This window comes from Lonchura striata, chromosome 9 (assembly GCF_046129695.1).
Source record: "Lonchura striata isolate bLonStr1 chromosome 9, bLonStr1.mat, whole genome shotgun sequence".
NCBI lineage: Eukaryota > Metazoa > Chordata > Aves > Passeriformes > Estrildidae > Lonchura > Lonchura striata.
The window spans coordinates 16,524,989-16,546,306 of NC_134611.1; positions in this window are offsets into that span (position 1 = coordinate 16,524,989).

The following is a 21,318-nucleotide window of genomic DNA, read 5'->3' on the forward strand; positions in this document are numbered from 1 at the left end:
AAAGGCATTTTTTTTCAATTATTCATCACATTTCTATTCTTACATGTTTTTGGGGTTTTGGCTTAATTGTAAATTAAATTGAACTATTTCAGCCATCCGTCCTTGAAAAACACAGAGCATAAAATGCATTTTCAAATTCAAAATGCATATTCACACTAATTGGAAATAGGAGACGAATTATTAAACACAGATCCTGTGTGGGTATATATTTCTTTATATATTTTAACCTATTTATCTACATATATTTATATATATATATTTATATATACACACACATCACTATCTGGTCATCCACATCCTTTCAAAAATTATTAATTTTTGTTTGATTTCAACTAGTTTACATAATGTAAAAATCAAGTCAGTTGTGCAAACTTTAAAATTTACCTTACTGAAAGCCAAATATTTCAGAGAGGGGCTTTTTTTTCTATTAAAAGGATATCCAAGAGTCTGAGCTTTCTGTACAAACAAGAAAAAAATTCATGTTAGAAAACTGTGGAAATGGAAACTATGGAAACTTACTGAATGGAAATGTTTGTGCTAGAGTTATGTGTGGCAAGAATTTGTGGAATATGAAATTGTTCTGTATTTTTTACACGGTGGACATTGATGTAAAGTATTAACCACTCAACACTGAACATTGTCAGATGTGAGGAGCACTAAAAATAAGATCTGTATGTTTCAACAGCTCTGTTTACTCGAGAATTGAACTTCTTTTTTGAGTTTAGACTTGTTTTAAATTTCTAGCACATAGAAAATGGTATTTTTTGCTGCACTAAAGCTGTTAATTATTAAATTATTTTAAATATGAAAGTTAAGAAAAGTGCACTTCTAAAGTTAAGGCATTTTGTTTAAAAAAAAGGAAAAAAAAAAAGGTTGCTTTGAGGCTCTTTCATTGCTAAGCTATAAAACTGATCCAAAAAATAAATTTTTAATAGAAATGGAAGCCAGTATAATAGATGGAGAGTCTCAAAATGTAATCACAAACCCTATTACTGTTAGGAGTGTTATATTACCAAGAAAAGAAAAACAATATGCATACAAATACAGGTCTAAAATTCAGCTTCTTTATCTTGTCACCAGGTTAGGAGGTAAAGGTCATACTGCAAAAAAGCACTTTATAATAACAGAGCTGATGTTTGGTTCATAACTTTTTTTTAAATGAAAACAGGATAGAACAACATTCTCTGGCATATTTTTCATTTATAAAAATGACTTATGCTAATATTGAAGAAGTTCTTCCAGGTAAGGAAAATCTTCTGTTTGAAAGTGTTTCAAAATCACTACTTCATGTGCAATGAAATTAACCTGTCATTACCTAAATCAAAGAAAATATCAGGGTAGGAGTTTGCCTGAATCCAAGAAGCCTCTCGAGCTCAGGGCTCTTGCTGCTCCAAGACTTGGGCAGCTGTGGACAGGACAGGGATAACAGATGGGCACAAAAGGGAGAGTTCTTGCTGTAAAAGACCCACTGCACATTTTGTTCCTCTGGGTCTCTCTGAGGCTCTGCAGGGGCAGGAGCAGCTCAGGGAGCCCTGCCAGGCTGGGGTGGAGGTGGCTGTGCCCAGCCTGGGCACAGTGGGGCTGGGCTGGGCTGGAGCTGGGCTGGGCTGGGCTGGGCTGGGCTGGGCTGGGCTGGGCTGGGCTGGGGCTGGTGCCTCCCTCACGATGGGGGAGAGCTGTGAGCCCAAGCAGCCCCTGTGCCACCCTGCCACCCCTGCCTGGGCTCTGCTGCTCCCGTGGCCTCTGCCAGAACTTCATCCCAGCAAACCGCTGCACAGGGGCTCAGATTTTCTAAAATCCTTCCAGCACATGGAGGCAAACCAGAGACATGCTGGACATTCAGCCTGTTACTGGTTTGTCCTTATTCTGCAATGACTCACAAAAGCATGTTTTTCTTCAAAAAAAGCCATCACCAATTCACAGACTTACGCTTTTGCAGCAACAAAAGCAGTTTCCACATTTAATATTGCATTTTTGGTATCATGATCAGCACCTGTATTACACAGCAGGAGAAAAAAAAATTGAAAGAAAGAGAACAAAGAAAAACTAATGCCAAACATGGCACTTTTTTTCTATCATTAGGAAAAAAAAAAGAATTTTTTTTAAGATGTTAGTAACTGCCTTATGCTGTAGTTAAACATATGTTTTAGATATTCTAGTGAAGAAACACTGCAGTTTTCTCTGCAGCTCTTATTATTTCACTCTGTAAACCATGGTATCTGTTGAAGGGTAGAAAAGGGAAAAGAATGGATAGTCTTCCTCAAATGAAGAATAAAAAGAGCTACTTTTCATCTTATTAAGATTGATCTTTGCTGTAGCTTATATAACTTACTAAATTACAAAATGAGGCACGCATATTAATGCCTTTTCACATCCTTCTTCCAGTTTCACACTTGGTAAATTTCAGTGGATTTGAAAGGATGCAATGATAGTAGCCATGGTCTAATACTTTGAAGAACCAGGTCTATCTTGCTCAGCATATTTTAAAAAAACCCACCAAAACTTACTATTGTCTACTGCTGGCAATACAAAAAGCACCAGGACCACTTTACGTATAGTTTGTCTAACCTCTTTTATTTGCCTTTGAGAAGATGCAGAGTTACAGAGTCTTAGGAGCAATTCTAAGAGTAAGAGACTGGCCAGTCATTAAATACTTAAAGGTGATGACAAAAACTAACAGCAGTTTGTTCCCAAACACCAAGACTATACTGAGTGATTTTTGTTGTTTTTTTTTTTTTAAAGAGTAGACTAGCATTACTTGAATTTAAAACAAAGTTTGTTAAAAAAGGGAAAATTTCATGAGGCTCAATTAAAAGAGCACAAATAGAAAATGTGGCAGTTCTGAAAACACTTTACTACAATTTTATGGAAATCAGCTTCTATGAGTGATCAAACGTAACCAAGTATTTGGAGCAAATACTTTTGAAAAATTGTTGACAAAAATATTTCTAATGCTTTCAACTCACAGTGAAAAGTCTAAGGTTTGTTTCAATATGAGCTGTTTCTAACTCATATCTGTAGTTCAGGTTTGCAGATGAATTTTTAATGATGAGGAATAGTGGTGTCAAAACATTTCCAAAGAGCATAATCTCAGCAAAGGATTCCTTCAAGACATTGTTTGTCTGCATGGACAGCATTAGACTGAATGAATCTGAGTACTGCAGACCTTCAGAGAGGCTGAGGGGAGAGTTGTGTGTTTCACCAGTGACATGTGGAAAAGCAATCAGACACTGGATTACATGGCTGTCACTGTCCATTTGCCTTCTTTATCTCTACTCACTCTGAGCTCTTGCAAGTAATGACATTGCTGTGTACAGCAAGACAAAAATGTGCAAGAAAGAATGGGTTTGGTGTATTTAAGCTCTTTTATTTGCAAAGCAGTTAATTTTTTTTATTCTTAATGCATTTCTTCAATTATATACTTGAAGGAATATTTGATAAGGATAAGGGTTACTTTGCACTTATAAAGATTAAACAATTGGAAGGTTTTTGTGGTTCATTAATCTATGTTCAATGTTCACCTATATGTGTTCTATTACTTAATTTCCAATCAGTTTCCCCAATCTTGTATATTGTCTTTGTATTTATAGATACAAGGGGCATCTAAAAGAATTTGATGACCTGGTATGTATAAAGAAGTGGAATGCCTGTTGTCTGGGGAGCACAGGTTCTCCTGCACACATTTGCTAAAGAGTCTGGGTGTGGACTTCCCTCTTTACCTGCCTGCAGTCTATACCCTCATTCTACAGTTCATATGACACTCAGGTAAAGCCAGTGTCTGTAAGTTTACGCATCTTCAACAGCAAAGTAGATGAATACAACAGTGAAAAGCAAATAGATGAAGAATTTTAGGCAATATGTGCTGCTTTCATTCTTCCCTCTGCACATGAAAAAGCATCATTTTGGCTATGCCCTTGAGGTTGGAAAAATAATAATATCATCTTGCCTTGATGAAAAATTAGAAAAACATAAGTGTCTCTATACTGTATTCAGAAAAGATTTTTCCTCCTAATCTAAATATATCACATAGATACATTTGAATTTTCTTAAATGTAGATGCAAAGCCTACAGCTGACTGCTTGAATTTTAGTGGTTCAGGGACAGAATTTTGCAATTCTTTATCATTACTTCAAACCAACAGTAAGCAGTGCCATCTTTGGGGAGCATGGGGGAGGGGCTTTTTTGATTTTGATTTGTTATGCTGCAACCATGAACAACCATGAATAGACTTAATTTTTGCTTAGAACAGAATAACACTATGTATAACTGTAATTAATTTAGACTCTGTGAGTCACTTTACATTAATTTTAATAAAAATGATAAATGCACTGGAGGGGGCCTTGAGAGCAGACACAAATTAAATGAACTAACATTCTTGTAACATACAGAATCTTGCTTTTTCAAGTTGAGTTGGCTTGCTTTTTCTTACTGAACTTGTAAAATGTATCTTTACCAATAGAAAGCTCATTAGAATTACTTTAATAGTCATTAAACTAGATATTCAAATGCATAGAAATGATTACATAAATGCCTAGATGTGTCTTTTAGCCTGCTATATAGAAAATATGGCAAACTAGCAAACTACAAGCACTGCTTGCAAATGCTGCATCTTAAGAGTCAAACAACTGACCTTTCTGAGAGGTTTTTCCATTGACAGCATAGCATTTGATGGAATAAGTCATAATGATTTTAGCTTTGTATCCATAAAGGAGTAAAAGGTGATTACTTTCTGTGGAAATAAACAGATAAGAACTCAGTGTCCTCTGCAGCTGATGAATAAACACCCCAAAGTACTCTGGGGACTCTAAAAGGAGACAGAATTATCTATTTCAGCCTCTCCCCTTATACTTTTTTTTCCTGACTCTACTGCTAAAGAACTTTGACTGCAGAATAGGGCGTAGCTTAGTAACGCATCTTTCAGAGTGAAATCTACTTTGGTCTTTATTCATTCCTGCTTTCCAAGTTCAAAGTAAATGTTTCCCTCAAAAAGCCCACATTTGACAGCCCTCTTATAAAGTTATTCAAAATAAGCAATGTCTACTTAATAAAATGTTTTCTGTTCTTTAATTAAAACTTGATGCATTGCTAACTTGACTATCAAACTAAGAAACAGCATATTTGAAAGAAATGGTTTTTTCAGGATGCATGTGAAATTATGTAATGGAAAGTTCCTTGCTTGAGAAATAATAAAGCTTTAATATAGTTTTTTAGTATCTTGGGTTGGGGAGGAGAAGCAAATAAAATATATCCCAAGCAATATATCTGAAGACTTTGTATCTCATTTATATGCATCAACAGACAAAAAGAAAAAGCCCCAAAAGGACAGGGCTTGTCGAAAAGCCAGGTTGCTTATCAAAGTGAGTTCTATGCAATACTTTTTCTAATGCTTTATTTAGTATTATTTTCATTATCTTAACTGTGTGTATTTCTTTGGCTGGGAGGATTCACACTGCAGTAAATCACACAGCATATATTTTTTTTCCTTCTGACATTTATTCTACATTTTTATTCATTTTAAAGTCACAATTTTTCATACACCTACCAGGTCAAATCCATCTCCCACTTAAATCCAAGTGTCCCAATGACTGTAGTGGGAATTGAATCAAACTTATATTCCCTATGCTATGTCAAATTCTATAATATATATCCTTAAAAATCTCATCCTTTGAACACCTGCAAGACCATTCTTTAGTTGTTCCTTGGCAAAGGTTTTTTTGTTATACCCTTGTTCATCTTCCCATGAAAACACCTGCTGTCATTCTAAATACAGTATTTACTCTTCACATATAAGACATTGTGGCAACCAGTTAAGGACCAAGAAAGCAGTTTTCAAGATATGTGCATCTTTGGTCTCATCTACATTATTCATTCTGTAGTTTACGTGATTAAAAAGCTTGTTAAAAAAAAAAAAAATTAAAGTAATTGTCATCTGTAATTACGTAGGAGAACATTCACTTGGGAAAACTTCAAACTCACTTTGTGATACCAACGTTGGCAACACAATGATGAAGAGGGAGTCTTTCACAACCAGACATTACCCCATCAATCAGTTTGCAGTCAGGAGAAAAATTGACTTTGTCATGATATGGTTCTTAAAGCAAAAGTAATAAATTCTATAGAAACAGCAAGCCTACAGCGTAGCTAATTTATTCATTATCCACCCCAGAAAAATAATTAAGTCATGCTTTCTTTCCTGGCTCTTCATTACAGTTTAGCCTTTTTCTGCAGCAGTCAGTGACTGAATGCTTATTAAAATAAATTAGCTGCAAAACTTTTAACTCTGTCTTAAAGAAAAACTAATCCACTTTTCTAGTGGAAACAACATTGATTAAATAAACCGAGTTTCATGCCGAGACAACTAATTCCTTTAGCCACAGTTTCCTATCTTAAATCATGTTGTATCTGTATTAGTTTGAGAAGTATATAATGAGTTGTGAGTTTATAATTGGTATTAACCTCTTTCTGTATAAATTTCTTTTTTTTTAGCCTGGGTGATTTTAGTGATGGAATAAAATCTCTAGACAGCCTATAGATATTCTTTATGGATAGTATTCTATATAGATATTTGTGTATTCCTTTGTTCAGAATGCATACATGCAGTCATTCAGACACACTCTGTTACTCCTCTGATCCAGCTGTTCCAGATAGACTGCATTGACAGGAAGGAGCTTCATCCATATCAAACTGCTTCACAGCTATGACATAGGAATATGACTTTAAGAAAAAAAGTCTTTACCAACTCACATTGGTGAGTATGTGAATGTGAGTATTTAAAATAGAATGTGAGTATTTAAAATAACATTTGAACCCGATCCACAGACAAGCTGAATTAATGAAAGTATTCTCTCAAACAATTTATGTTTCACATAAAAGCATATTGTACAAGGCCAAATGCTGCAAAATGGGCAAATAAAGCTGGAGGAATTGTCACCATGTGACCTGTGTAGGGTTGCCCACATCATTGTTTTGGAAAACATATAGGTTCATACTTTTAAAAGTAAATATTTTCTTTGATGCCAGCAGCAATAATCAACAAACAGTTTGCTAAGTAGAGCAATCTAGTGATGAATCAATCAGATCACACACATACCAGCTGCCACAACAAAAGAGGTAATAAGAATTTGATGTGAAATAGTGATTAAATTAATATAGTTAAGCCAGGGATAAATCCATCACCCCTTCCCAAGACCAACCTTGTCACAGGGCATCAGAGGGGCCGGCTGATGCAGAAGCACAGCTCAGCAATAACTGCAGCCTGAGGGTGTCGACATCCTCTGCACTCACAGCAATCCACTGTGCACTTGTGCACTTGCAGTGGCTCTGAATATTTATAAAACCCTTAGCCTCATCTTCAGCACCCCATTCAGCACCTCTGCCCTAAGAAGAGCCTTTTTCTAAAGACGCCATGTCCATCATGGCTCTCACTCCCTGTAGTCCCTCATTACCAGCTGCCGAAGCTTCTGAGGATTGCCCACCACAGAGCAGCCAAAGGACCTGCTGTGTGAGGCTGGCTGCTGTCCCAGTGCCCAGGAACCATTTGATGAAACGGGGAAAAGAAAATACAAAAATCTCCTCTGCCACACGCGCTGATGGGTCCAACTGCACTGCATAGGAGGCGAGGAAATCTCCGAGGGGCGACTCTGAGATGACAAAGAGCATTCACCAGGCAGGGCACGCTCGCAGCCACAGCCAATTCCGTAGCAAACAGCCAAACGCCTGATGGGCCTTGGCGCCTGCTCCATCTCCTGGGCTGCCTGCGTGCCGTGGGGCCTGGCAGGGAGTCAGGGAGTCAGGGATGCAGGGACACTGGGCTCCTGGAGGGTTCTTGTTGCCCCTTCAGCCCCCAGAGCGGGCAGCCAATGCTCACTCTGCCTGCCAGGGTCTGTGAGACCACCCCACACAATAACCCCTCAAACTCCCTATTGAAAACTCCACAGGTGCTGCAGGACTGGCAGAACAGAGGGAGAAAACATTCTTTATTGTCACTTCCCCCCCCCCCCCCCACACTCCTTTCAATTGCTTGCCTTCCCTTCCTCTGCTCAGCTCGTTTTATCTCTGCCAGGCTGCGGGAGCACGAGGGCGGGCAGGGAATATGTCTGCTCTGACAGAAAACTCCTCTTCTGTAGGCAGGAGCTCACCGAGGGACTCCGGCTAAAAAATGTCTTCTGGATCTTGTATTGATAATATCTTTGGTCTTTGCTTTACACTGTGGTTATAGCTGTATTGCATAAATTCTACCTCTCTGTCATTTCGTTTTTCCATTACAGCAATAAGCATATGAGAAACTAAAAACTAATAATCATTTGAAGAGAATCTTTCAAAAAAAAATGAAAAAGAAAAACTGATTGCTCTATATTTACACAGTGAATTATTCAAAGAAGGTAGCTTACCTATTTCAGGCAAACAGCAGGGGCTATGACAGATCTGCTTCAGAAATTTTTGTTATACTAATATGCTTATTTCTTCTAAGAGGTGAATTTTAGGAAATATATTTCCTTTGTGTATTGAAACAGTAGTGAAGAAATTTACAATTTTCTGGTATTAACTTGGTGTTAATATTTTCCAGTGAAAAATCTTCTAAGTGCATTTCCATAAGAATATTTAAATTTGGTTTATGTGATATACTTTTATCTAGTGATAACTGGAGGTCTCTAATAAACTAAACAAATGAATCTAGTTTTGCTAGATATACTCACATCAATGACAAATTACTTATTTTAATATATGACACTTCTTTTCTGTTCCTATTTTAAATAATCACAAGTCCCACCATTAATTAGCCTTCAAGGTAAAAACTTTCATTTTTAATATCTATAAAGATCTGTTCTTAAATATAGTTTTCAAAGTATTATTTTCAGCATAAAGTAAAAAATTATTAGTTTCTGGTGGAACTAGATACTGGCCTTTTCTCAGAACCCCAGGTTCTGTGTGAAAGCAGATAGTGTACAGAAGTACAAGATAGTAGGGAATTTTTTGTAATGCTTTAGTGAGAATATATTTTGAAAAGAAAGTGGTTCTAGGAACCTGGTTATTAACACTGGGATGAAGTCATGAAAGAAAGGATTACTCTGCTTCCTAAGTGACCATTGTCAACCACTTCAGCCTGGTTTATATACTTAAATAAAACAATTTACACTTAAAATATGAGATTGTCTGAGTTTTGACAGCTGCATTAAGAAGTGTAAACCGTGTGAGAGGACCATACATCAGGAGAAGGAAAGCAAATTCCTTTATACACTCATTTTTAACTAAATTGTTTCTTGTGTAGGATTTTAAATAATACTCCAATTTTCTGCAAATACTCACAGAATTGAATAAAGTGGTTTAGTCAAGTCTGAGAAAATTAGTGCATACATAAAAGCATGTATGTGCATAGGTGCATATAGGTACAGACATACACTGCAGTGAGAACACAACTGAGGATAAGAAGGGACAGATTTTGGGCCAAGATTTAGTCTGATAAGTCTACAGGAGCTGAGGTTGCCTTCTTGCACTGAAGAGTGTCCTGTGAGCTCACAGACACAAAAGATGACAAAACTGTTTACAAATTCCCACAGTAGTTTAAATTTATATTAGAATATAATGTCCTCCTTTATAAAATTTGTATGGTAATTGAGCAAATAAAATGTGAAACTGAGGTGCTGCAATGAGAGAGAGACTATTGTGTGTTATTTTTCTTGAGTCTGACAACTGTCAACAAAGAATATTTCTGGACAGTCCAAATTTTCCTCTAACCTTTCCCAAGGAGATTTGTAGTGCCCTCTTTTGAGCATTCACTATCTTTTTGCTCCACATATGTGTTATTTTCCCCTGTTAATCAAGCATTTAAAATGCTATTTTTTTATATAGCAATTGGAAATTCATAATTAGCTATCAAAAAAAAAAGATGAGGGAGAATGTGTAGTCTCTTCTAAGTACATTATGTGATTTCTTTTATTACAGCTTCTCAGATTATGCCAAAATTATAAAGAAATATAGGGTAAAGAATTGACACACAATATTCTTGTGCCACTTTTATTTTTACTCCTCTGTGTCTACAAAATTTTTTCATACAATTAATTTGTTTTAAGAAACACTAAAAATGTGACAAATCTGATACAATTTAATTTTGTATGTCACACGGTCCCACTTACATATCTATTCCTCAGCACTCTTCAGGAATGCTGAGAGGAATGAGATCTGACATTCTTGAAATTATGGGCTTGAAAAAATAATTCTTCTACAGCCAGTGGGAGACAGGGCCACTGATAGGCTTGGGTCTGGGGAATCCAGAGTCTCCCTCTGAGTCTCTGAGATGATTCAGAAGGGACCATATGGAGAATAGTTTCCAAATTAGGCACTTCAGACAGAGTGTGAAGACACTCCTAGTATGACTCAAATTTTCAGGAGTTTCAATATTATGATTTTCAAATCATAATAGCAGTCCTGTTTTACACAGATTGAATGTCGGCTGTGTTTCTAAAAGGCTCCAGCAATTTACTGATTTTGGTCTTCCACTCTTCAGGGCTTGAAAGGGTTGAACTTGAGCACACGTCAGTCCAGGGAAACAAAATGCAGTTTCTTCTTCTAGCACCCTTTTTTATCTCTATGCTCCCGTCCACTGTATCCTGCCTTCATAACGAGTCTGTAGGAAAAATAAATGCTGAATGTTTATGTGTCATAGATTTAAGACTTCTGACTTGTTCTAGTGGATGCAAGTCTCCCAACGTCATACCTAGCGAAACGAGTCAGCCCCAATACTTGGAAGAGTCTGTCCTTCACAGTCTTATGATATGATTCATTAAAGTTATTGCCTTCAAAATGGAAGTGATTTTCTTTTATTTTGAGTGTTATTAGATACACGGAATTAGCTGGTTTTTTAATTGTAACTTACAATTCTAAATACTTTCAAATTAAGAGACATCCTATATATTTTCAATGAACTAATATGCAATTTGTAACAAGTGAAATATAGCAAATGAAAATGATTTTGCAGTGATCTAAACCCAATTAACCTCAAAGAATGTTATATGAACATAGACTGTGAAAGATTTTAATTATAGCTGTAAATGCTATGCAATTTTTGACCAAGTTTGGCAGAGATATTTTATGTTACCTACTGTTACAATGTACTGTTAGCTTTTTAATTTGGAAGCAGAAAAAAATTAATGTCAAATCACACTGGTAATTTGAAGAGTCATGGATTGAATACTTGTTGACCACTTGAAACAATAATTCAGGCAGTCTTTCTAAAATAAAATTTCCATTAATAAAAAGGAAATAAACCATAACTATTATACTACAGGTGTGTGCTTGAAACAAAATTAAATGAAAATATATTATTAAAGGAACAGATATCAAGTGCCAATTGCTGTTTCTAATTATGAAAATGTTTGTTAGTAATCTCATTATCCCGCTTAGAAGTCATCAGTTGCATGGAGCTCTCTGGCAGTTTGAAAATATAGTTACAGGAAAATTATGAAGATCATATTTTTATAGCAGCTGGATAAAGTTCAAAGTTTTTCCAACTATTCCTCAATACATAAAATTAGCAATAAAACAATGGAATGCAAAGACTTTCATGCTTGTAAATACATTTGTTATGTCTTCATGCCATTTGGAGATTCAAATAGATAATACAAATCATCTTCATTAAAAAAAAATCCCAGTGTATAAAATTGTAAGTATAATAAAACAGAATTTAAGGAAAAAACTTATATTTCTTTTTTGTAGAAGAAAAACAAATCAGTTCTCTGCATTCCTTTGCTGTTTAATTTAAACACTCACAGAAGTACAATGACATTCCCATTTTTCAGAGAAAAATAGGGAAAATAGAAATTTAAACATTGGAATAAAGGGTCTGCTAAGGGATTCACTATAAAGCTATGTTCTTTCTATTAAGAAGCTGTGGACATAGCACGTATTTTGTGCTTTCATGTTATACAAAGCTCTTCTTGGACTGCACAAGGTAATGCTGCATTTGACACAGAAACAGAATAATTTAAGTTGTAAGGGACCTCTGGAGATCATCTGGTCCAACCTCTCTCTCAAAGCAGAGCCAGCTTTGATGTTAGAGCAAGCTTCAAAGTTAGACCAGGTTGCTCAAGGTCATATTCAGTCGAGTTTTGAATATCTCCAAGGACAGAGATTTCACAACCTCTCAGGGCAACCTATTCCAGTACTTGACCACCCTTATTTTGAAAAAAATTATTTTCTTATATCATGTTCTACACTTAGTTATATAGTCTTCCAGTAGAAAATCTTGTCCCATGAGGTAACAAAGAAACCTTTAAAATAAGTCAGTTTCTTCATGTTTTTTTGGGTTTTTTACTCAAAGCAGGGTGCTACTGACTGCAGAAGGTACAGGAAAATATTTGAAAGAACAAAGCTACTATTAATTTGCTATATATTACTTTTGGAGGTCAGATAAACTTGAAAGACATTATTTCCAGTAATTGTGTAGAGCTTGTATTGCCAATATTTATGTATTCTTGTGGTTTTGTAAGTTAATTACACCCAGGAAACAACATTCAGAATTCTGAATTTAAAATATATCTTCATAAAGATGGGGTTTGATCCCTTATCCAACAAATTTTTACCCTTGGAAGAATTGAGTCCTAATGATCACAAAAAGCCATTTGTCTACAAGTTTGATCAGTGTAAAATCATCAGCAGAGAAGATGAAGCAATAGATTTTAAGAACTTCTCTCCAAGCAGAGCAAGCACGATCAATAGGCAAATTGACAGCTTGAACAGGTTTATATCAGAAGGGAAACCTGGGCCTGAAGGATGAACAGAGAGGCCCACAGGAGAAACCTAGGAGCCCTGAAAATCTGATCACAAACCAAATCTTTCTGTGGATAATGAAATAGAAGGAAGTTGCTTGCAAGGTTGTGTTTTTCTCTCCTTTGATCTGTCATGTTTTGCTTCTGAGAAGAAAAAAATAATTGGACAAAAAAATTAATTCAAATTTTTTGTTTTATTTAGTCCACCTACCTCTAAAGAATAAAACAAGGTGGAATGTTTCAAGGAAGATAATTCTACTACAAGGATTACATATAGATGGAGTCTAGGTGGTTGTCCTGGCATGAAATACTTTCATAAATGCCCAGCTAGTATTTAGGAGAATATTCATCATATCATGTCTTCCTATAGTAAATATAAATCAGCTAATTAAAATTGTAATCAAATGTTTAAACAATGGCATCAAACCCCATTTTGTAGCAAGTCAAAAGCTGTGGGAAAAGGCATGGAAGATTTCTGGTATTCTAGAGTTCTTCCTGGCTTGTCTGATGTGAGTTTCAGTACTTTGCAATACTTCTCTAAAGGTTCATAGCCTTCACTCTCTGCTGCCCCTTCTACCCTGAGTCTCTTTATTTTAATATGCCCATCATTACTCATTTTAGGATACTATGTCAATCTTTGGAGACTTATTGTCTATGTAAATTTTTTCTTAATTCTGGACTAAAATTTGTATCCTGTGATTTTTCTGAGACAACTTTGAAGCACTGGGTTCTTTGGGGAGGCGTTATTTTGGATTCTCCTTTTAAGTAGATTCTTGTGTAATTAAAAGCATTTCCAGCCAAAGTACTAACATTTTTCATTTCTGAAGCAGATAAAGTTGCTTGCATTTTTTTTTAATATAGTCCTCAGAGTCCAGGGTTTAGAACCTTAATTTGAGTTTGACAGATCAGCTCAAATTTTACTTTGAAAAGAAAGAAAACAAAAAACAACCAAAAAGCCCCGCCCTCCCTGAACTGTGTGAGTAATGGTTATTACAATAAAATAACCTTGAAGAAGCAACTTAATCAGTATTTAAATGATCCTGAATTACAATAAAATTCCTATGGAAATGTGAAAAACCACCTGCATATCAAATAAAATCACAAGATCATTGTCTTTACAGTAAATATCATTTCATTCATAAAAACTGGATTTCTTAAGGAATATATCATCAGAAGATAATAATTTCTGATATTTAACCACATGGGAAAGCACACATGATGTCTTATGGGGATGACTGAGAATAAGCAAGCCCTAAGTGTTAGTATGAGCTGAGTTCATGCAGAATGACCTTGGAAAAGTCATTTTCACCTGCATGTGCTTCAGCCAGCCCAGCTGGAATAGTGCATAAAAAGCAAAAACCAATTGATAAGCAGATGCTGCTTTTAAGCTGGCCATTAATGACATACATGAATTTCTGATGTGTATAATTTCACACTGAAGGCAGGGAGGGTGGCTTGTATTGATGCCTCTCTTAGTCTTGGTTGTGGAGTTTTTATTTGTTTGGTTGGTTATTTTTTAATACGTTTGGATAAAATATGTGGAAAAAATATTTTGAATGGAGGGCTGTTATTCAATGTTCTGTTTCTGCCCCTTTCTGTATCTTCATAGGTGCTGTGCTAACTATGGAGAAACAAAATTCCCTCAATGTCATGTTGAGGCCAGAAGACATCCTGACATTAGCACAAGCATGAGATTCACACTACAGATGAAGCCTTGCTGCCCAAGGGACTCGCTGTTTTCTCTTTTTCCTGATACACCTCTGCAACAAGAGTTCAATGATCTCTGAAGTCAAAGTTGGAGATAAGCAAATACTGAAGAAAAAGAAAACCCTTCCAAAACAGAACAGCTGCTGGAGGCACAAACCCAAACCCATTCTCTTCCCAAGTTCTGCAGCTTAGTCGAGGGTCTGCCTTTCTCTCCTGTGCTCACTGAGTGACTACACAAGGAAGCAAATCCTAATCTGTGGGAATGAAAATTTGGAGAAATATAAAGGAAATAAAATATGTAGATTTTTTTATCATTTTGATGAAATTTACACTACTAAAAAAAAATTCCCCTCTCTTAAAAACAATAACAATATTTTAAAAAATGAAAGATAAGAGGCAGCTGCCAAAGACAAAGCAAGTAAGGAACATAATGGAGATCCTGACCTGGAGTTACAGAGCTGCTAAAAAATACTTTCTAGATTGGTGGCAAGTGGTTTGGGCTGAGACATTTTGGAACAAAAGCAAAGACTTTAGCAGGATAGATTGGATTTCGGTAAGGGTGAAATACATCAGTGATCTTCTGGGAATAGCAAAAAGAAAAAGTGAGAAAAGGTAATGAGGCATATGACTTTCCTGTCAGTCTGGAAAATTATCTTCCAATATGTGGAAAAGTAAATTTGATCCCTATGAATGTGTGCTATAGATTATTAGGGAAAGATAATAAGACAGTCAGAGAGATGTGGTAGAAAGAGTCATTCCCCCCTCCCTCCCCAAGAAAAAGTGTTCAAATTTTATATTAAAACCATAATGAATGCACAATTGAATCAAATGAAAAATAAAGTAAGTTTTAAAAGAATAAATTTATCAGGGAGGAAGGAAGGCAGTGTTTGTCAGTCAGGAGAAGAAGCACACGGAGTTCAAACCTACCATGACTAATTTGGCTATGATAAGATACATTATTAATATGAATTTTAAAGAACTTCATGTGCTCATTTGATAACAAATAGCAACAACAAAAATTCAAATAATTTTAAATAATAAATCTCAAAAAGGTAGAGATCAAAAAAGTGGTATCTACCAGTACTGATGGTAAGTCTGTTTTTTCAAGTTTCCAGTTCCATACCTTTGGGCTGAGATATAAAACAATTTAGTTCCTGATGACAATTTTTACAATTATCTCATAGGAGCTGCTGGCAGTGCTGCTGTGATGTAACAAAAACAAAAGTTACTGGCAATAGACATGAATCATTTAGGAGCTAGAACAGCTTTGTGACCTGCCTCAGTTATTCACACAATGAATTGGTGGTGATTATGATGATGATGATGGTGATGATTCAGAGCAGCCTTTTTTATCTGTTTCACACTGAGGTCCAATATTGCTTTAAATTGTAGTTGGTTAAATTAAAAAAATTCTGTTCAGTGTAAAATGACAGCCACATTGCAGCACTAGGCTCTCTCCAGAGCTTTCTGAATCTGCTAAAATGTCTTTTAGATGTGCTACAAGGCACAGTGCAAAGTGCTGTAACAAAACACTTAATCAAATGCTTAACTTTAAGCATATGTGCAATACCATCCTCATTCAGCAAAGCAGTAACTAGGTGATTAATGTTAAATAAATGGGACAAAAGTAAAACCATGTGCTTAAAATCTTAGTTTAAATGCTTTCTTGAGAGTAGAACATATAACTCATTTCCTTAAAAGAACCATATTCCAAATTCATGACTGATCACTGCTTGCTGTAGATTGAACAATGTCATATGTGGACCTCTGACAATATAAAATGAGTAGAAAATATTGTTTCTCAGCAGAATGAGAAAATGTCCCATTGTCATATAGTCAGATGACAAATAAACTTGTAGATGGATAATCTTTGTTGCTCCCAGTCCAACATTTCCTGTAAGTGAGACTCCTTATATATTAAATTTGGTCATAGAGACTGACACCTTGGGAAAATTATTCCTCTCAATAATGAAAAATTGTGCTTAAATTCACTGATTAAGGAGTGGTGGTGTAACAAAGATTCTTTCATGGGGCCCAAACCCATTCATGACCAGTAACCACTGGTAACAATACTGTTTCTGTAAAAAACCTATAAATCTTTCAGTATAGTTAATGACAGTTCCCAAGGTTTTTAGAGCAAAGTACTGTGTTATAGGATATGAACTTAAGCCTTGGTTGTCATTTGGACATCTACTTACAGTAATGATTTTTCTTTTCCCTTGCATTTCCATTCCTAAATAAGTAGGTGTTCATAAATGGTTAAAAATTGTTCTAAGTAGGTTTAATGTGTTTGATTAACTGATTAATCATTTAGAAAATATTATAGTATTGGCACTTTGTTTCTGAAAGTAAATTGTATTAAGTACAAAGTTCAGTCCTCTAAACTGCTGTCCCATTTTTCATAAATTAATATATACTGGGATATGCATAATAAGGAAGTTGTGGAAAAGGTAACAGATATCTGCTACCACAATCTCAAGATATTTCAAACATGCATCTACTTTTTGTAAAAGCACTCTTCACAGTAAGACAGGCCACTAAAAATCTCACATGTTTACAACTTGGAGTGTTCCTAGGGCCACTCAATTATCCTTTAATCTGAAGTCTACAACACAACTTCAGCACCTCCATTGTGTTTTGTGACTCTGGCCTCCTTTGTCCTGAAGCTTAATTGCACCCCCAATACTGTGATTGCTCTCACATTTGTATTGTTATGCAAAATAAAAGAGGAAAAATACAGCTGGTATTTTAAAAGAACAAATTAAAAACAATATATTGTGAAGTTCCTCCCTATATCTTTCTTTCACTGTGCAGTGATCAAGCATTTTAGAATATGTTTTGTAATTGGAAATTCTCTTTGAAGTCTATCTATTTGTTCAGTTTTCAGTCTACTACAGTCAAAAAACAGTTCATTTTGAATTATGGGGAGCTGTAAAATTAATACTAGAGATGTTCTATGTATGTGACTGATACAGGTGCATACACGTTTACAAATTCCAGTAGGTAACATCAGTGTCCAAGAATTTCCATTTGGAATTTGAACTCTCTGAATAATAAACCTTATTTTTTTAGTGCAAGAAACAGGAGTTCATTAAAAAACCTTTTTTTATTCCATCCTTCCTTACTAAAACACAACCATGCTAAAAGAACTGCAGAAATCTGGAACATATTGTGATATAGAATAATACACCTATACTGTCTACAGCATTAAACTTTCATTCCCACTGCACAAAAAATTGTTATTTCAGAGATTACAGATGCTGAGAAGCAACAGTTTTATTTTTATCCCAGAAAAGAAGATATTGGTATTTTCTTTAAGACTGGAAAATCTTCACATTATTCCTTAACATGTTGAATGACCCCATTGTAGCTGTACTTAAAAAAAAAAAAAAAAAAAACCAAAAAACATTCTTTAGTGAAGAATGGAACAATATTAGATTGAAACATTGTCTATTCAGAAATTCCCTTTATTTTAGGGGTGGCAAAGATTCATTGTCCAAATGCTACATAATAGTCTAAAGGACATGCTTCAGGGAACACAGTGGGTTGGGAGACATGTGTGCAGTTCTCTGGTCGCTGGTGTATAACTAAGTAGCTCAGATCTATAGTTTGCTTCAGGCCTGCCTTACAAACAAATGGGAGGCTGGGAATTACAGCACATCCGGTACCTTTTGGAACTTCCAAAGAAACACTTTTCCCATGTTTTAAGTAACAATGGCAGATAAAGACTGTCAACTTAATGTCATGGCAGATTGGAGGTGTCTATTGTTCTGCTTTCAGACAGGCATGGCTCGTCCAGCTGTGGAGCTGCTTAATCTCTGTATGATACAGCTTTGGTTTTCTCTGTGATATAAACACATTATCATGTACAGACCTTGGCATCTGTCAGCTCTAGCATGAGCATCTCAGAGGTGCCATTATGTTTAATTCAGACATTTCTTAAAGCTGGAATGTGAAGTGACCAAGTTTTGTAGCCTTATGCTTTTAATGATTTTCAAATATCATTTTACAAATGATCATGATTTATATGCTAAGGACATGACTAAAGCAACAATGAAAGAAGTAGTATATAAAGAAAGTGAAAGAAATAGTATATAAAATTATTTTATTTAAAAAATTTAAATGTGCTATGAAATGCGATCAAAGAAACTGTAATTCCTGAACTAAAAAGACCACCTTGTTCCTCCTTGTTCCTTAGATCACTGGGATGATATAAAAATTACCTCTTAATTGTAAGAGAAGCTGCTGCAAATGCTAAGAATAAAAATTTAAAAATGGTGAATATCAGCTGTGCTTCATGGATGTTTCAATGAGCGCTGATGAATTTGTCTAACAAATTAGTTTTAAATTACTTTATGAAAGGTCATTGAGCAATTTTATTTTTACATTGGCCCACAGGCTCAAACAGTGAACTAGTTAAAAAGAAAAGTACTTCTGAAAGAAAGTATTCTTGTGAAACCGTGTAACTGAAATGGGCAAGATTTTCACAACTCTAATTGCAATCATTGCACTGCAGGTTGCTGATTATTTTAGACTGATTTGTATGAAACATAGAGAAATTCTGAATATATTGAGAGCTGTGATTGATATAATAAATTGATTGATAGAATAAAAGCCTGCTTCTGCTTCCACAAAGGAAAAAGTATCCAGTTAGCTTCCGAAGCAACTCAACATATTGTAAAAATGTTGCAAAATAAGATTAGGAAAGGTCTTGTAAACTACCAAATAATTGTATCAACTTATTTGAAATATTAACACTGAAAGAGACCTTTTATTTGCATGACAGTCTTCACAGACATCTGTGGGTGAGAGCAAACAGCTTTGCAAGCTTTTGACTCAGTGCTTGGAAAATACCTAAGAAAAAACTGAGAGCTTGAGAGACTCAATTTTTTCCTATAGGTTTTGCAAATAGAGATTTTTTTTTTTTTCCTAGTCCTTCAGGCCTAACTATCTTTTCCTCAGTTACAAAGCACCCAGATCTCGCCCTTTTTTATGGGTTTTGAAATTCTTCTTCCTTACTTCTTTCATTGCTGGAGTTGTGCTGAGATGGGGCAGAGTTTGAGGCTTCCTGATGTAGATATGCTACCACTACCACAATTATCTCCCCAAGATAACCAAACAGGATGACTACAACTACAAAGCTGCAGTCTTCTAGTTCATTGAAATTCACAAAAATCTGTAAAAAACTTAATTTTATTCAGATACAGTCTTTGACTCATAAATCAATTCTCTTCCTCTATACAAAATCAGGTAGGTTGGATTTGGATCATACCTTGGAGTTGTGCCAGAGGGAGATTCTGGATCTCTTCTCCACCCTTGTGAAACTCCACCTTGAACACTGTGTCCAGCTCTGGGACCCCCAGCACAGGAACAAGGACCTGCTAGGGCGAGTCCAGAGGAGGCCACCAGGGATATAAAAAGGATGAAGCACCTCTCCTATGAAGAGCTGAGGAAATTGAGGTTGTTCAGCCTGGAGAGGAGAAGGCTTTAGGATGACCCAGCTGTGGGTTTCCAGTCCTGAAGGGAGCCTGTGAGAGACCTAGAGAGGAACTTTTTACAAGGGCCTGGAGTTACAGGATGAGGGGAAATGGCTTTAAACTGGCCGAAGGTTTAGATTAGATGTTGGAAATTCTTTACTGTGAGGTTGGTGAGACACTGGAACAGGTTGCCCAGAGAAACCTGTGGATGCTCCATTCTGGAAGTGTTCAAGGCCAGGTAGGATGAGACTCTGTGTCACAAAGTAGCTTGTCCTGTGGAAGTGCTCAAGAATCATCTTATTGCTGTTTGCTGTAGTGCAAGGATCACCCTCAGCTGTGCTTCTCAAATGCATGGAGAATTTTGTCCTTTGTGTTGAAGTAACTTCTCTAAAGGAAGATCAGCTTGGTCTCGCCTCCATCCTTCACTTGGCCCCATCAAAGGAGCTGCATTGTATCTCAGCAGAGCTGGGCAGACACGAGGAAATCCCAAATGCCCTTTTAGGAGGTAACACTTCTCTCTCAGCTGTGCACTCCTCCCTGGCCCTGGCAGGGATCCTTTTTCAGTATGGCTACAGATGATTTCACTGCCTGCAAGACCCCCTAGCTCAACTACAATTTCCCATTTCAGAGTGAACAAGGAGCATTTTGCTTATTTCACTTGAGAAAACAACAAAAAAGAAAACTTTAAGAATAGCATGAATCTTTTGATAGCATTGAAACCAGCAGTTATTTCCCCTGCATTGATTCAATTGGATCATTAAATTTCTTTTGTTTGGTTTAATAGAGAATGATTGAAAAATCAATGTATACATGCTTGAGATCATGGAAATGATGATATGTCAAAATGTCAGAGGGGCTGAAGGGGTAATGATAGAGTGTGGAAAAAAAGTCTCCCTTTGACTGCTGTACTTGGAAACTGAAAGGCTGAAAGTTTCTCACTAAACACTGTCTTTTACTTTTTGAAGCATTTGACATTCATTGTGCCTCAATACACTTTTTTAAAAAAGAAACTGTTCCCCAAAGAAATCACAGAAATTATTCTTCCGTACTCAAATGAAAGCGACAATAAATTGGTAACTCTTTCAAGTATATTTCAGCTACAAGTGAAGTCACATATGATAGTCAGTTAATAAATTCAGTGATGAGAAAAATAAGTAATTGTGGAGTTTATATAGTGGATGCTGTCAGCATCAGATATGTCTAAAATTTTAAGATGAGTGTATTTTGTACTGTAGATTTATAAAAAGATAAGTGAATGTCAAGCTTTAACAAAGTTATCAGACTACGACTCCATTTAACCCACAAAGTGAGTTCCAGATATTCTTGAAGCATGAAAAATTACCTAAAAAATAAGTATCATGAACTAAATA